Below are 2231 nucleotides of genomic sequence, written 5' to 3'. Positions count from 1 at the left end.
AGTTCTGAGTGGGTCAGAAATGGACCTGCCTCATCAATATACAGGAGGCAGGTCGCAATTTGCAAGCCATTGCGAATCGCTAAAAACACCGAGATGGTGGCGTGCTGGGGACAGCTAACCAACGTGTCTGCGTTTGCTTTTACATAAGCCTTTTTTTGAGGACATGCAGTCCCTTTTCCTTAAAGGAAATTGGGCTTTTTTCAAAAAAGAAAAATTAAAGGTCACAGTTTCATTTTTTAAGCGCAGGCAGTGGTCCGTTTTCAGAACCATTCACAAAAGGGTCCCCTGGGGCCCTTTTCAGTTTTCGATGGCTTACCACCTGCTTGAAGTAGGCGGTAAAAACTGAATGTTTTGCGTGGGCTGCCTGTTGTTTAATTGAGGACACTGCCAGTTAACCACTCCGGGTAGGCTGCACCATGGCACTGCCATCTACAAGATTGACATGAACTAGACACATGAACACGAAATCCAGTGACCTAATACCAGAATCACATATCCACTCTATATGTGGCAACATTACATTTATATTATAGTTTCACAGCCTTTAAAATTATAAATTGTGTTATCATATGTATTATTGCATTTTGAGAAAATCTGAGTGCCACGCTGGATCAATGGGGATAGTTCCTTTGCTCTCACACCTCGTTTTTAACCATGTAATTCAGACAATACAGGTAGAGGTGTACTGTGTAAGCATAAGGCCACCTCTCTGTCTTTATATACTTATGAAAGGAGAGCAAATCAATCATTCCCGAAAATTAAAGAATGGCCGGGTTTCCAAGAGATACTTGGCGGTAAATAAACTAATTCATTGTATTTTCTTGAATGTATGTAGCATTTATGTGCCATGTAGAGGCTAGCAAATTGCTTGACTCATTCCCAAAATTCTGAACCATACAAGTTGGCAACAAGCTATTGAACATTTTCATAGAAATGCTTGACAGTCACACACACTACTTGAGTATCTCTATGCTCTGTTGCACAATGCCTGTGGTGGGACTGCAGTGTACATTTTTCGCAGTCAAAGAGCAGGTATGAAATAGACACCATCAGTTCAAATGCCCTTTGAAAATAACAATTTACAGCATGGATATAACCATTGCAAGCTTTTCTGACTCACAGAATATATGTGGCGTGGGCATCAGTAATGTGTGAGTCCCTCTTACACAGACCAGGCACAACTCAACATCAAGCATCAAGCAAAGTACATGTCCAGCACAACAGAATCAGAGCAAGCTTCCTTCCCTAATAAAACATGACATAACATGCCCTATTATGGGTATCAGTAGAGCCAGCCTTCCTCACACAAAAATGGGATCAGTGGGACAAGCATCTATGGATGCCAGAACTGGTAGCACAGGGAAAGCAATAGTGCAAGCTTCCCTCATTGTTATATAAGTAGCAGTGTGGATACCCACATTGTAGTCCTCACTGCATCAAGGAGCAAGCCAGCATGGCCATCATCAGTGCAAACATCTCCCTTTCAAAGAATAAACACAGCACGGGCAGGACACCTGCAAGCTTCATTTGATGAGGGAAAATGCACAGCATTGACATCACCAATGCAAGCTTCCCTTGATAGTAGACCATATATTGCCTGGACATTGCCAGTGCAGGCTTCATTCACTCACATAATATGCATAGAATTAGCACCAGGAGAGCAAGTTGCCCTCCGTCACAGAAGGGTGGAAGACAGGCATCAGCAGTACAAGCTTTGCTTGCTACAACCACAGGAACACCATGGAGATAAGCGGTGCACACGCTCCTCCCTCTCTGACCATGTTTCACACCCTCCCACACTAGCACCTCATGGGCATCATCTGAGCAAGACGCCCTCAATATAACAAAAGGCACACCTTAGGCATCAACATTGCAGTGTTCACCTCATGCTAGAGCATGCCCAGCATAACCATCAGAAATGTGTGTTTCCCTCTGTAAGAACATGTGTGACATTAGCGTCACCAGTGCATACTTCCTCAGAACATATGCTGCCTGGAGATCACCTGTGCAAGCATCCCTTAATAGTTGAACATATGCTGCCTGAACATCACCAGTGCAGGCTTCCCTTGATAAAAGAACCTATGCTGCCTGGAGATCACCAGAAGAAGCTTCCCTTGATAACTGAACATATGTTGCCTGGACATCACCAATGCAAGCTTCCCTTGATAATTGAACATATGCTGCCTGGACATCTCCAATGCAAGCTTCCCTTGATAATTGAACATATGCTG

The sequence above is a fragment of the Lissotriton vulgaris genome, unplaced genomic scaffold, assembly GCF_964263255.1.
Source record: "Lissotriton vulgaris unplaced genomic scaffold, aLisVul1.2 SCAFFOLD_448, whole genome shotgun sequence".
In the NCBI taxonomy this organism is placed as follows: domain Eukaryota; kingdom Metazoa; phylum Chordata; class Amphibia; order Caudata; family Salamandridae; genus Lissotriton; species Lissotriton vulgaris.
Note: the sequence above shows the minus strand (reverse complement) of the source record.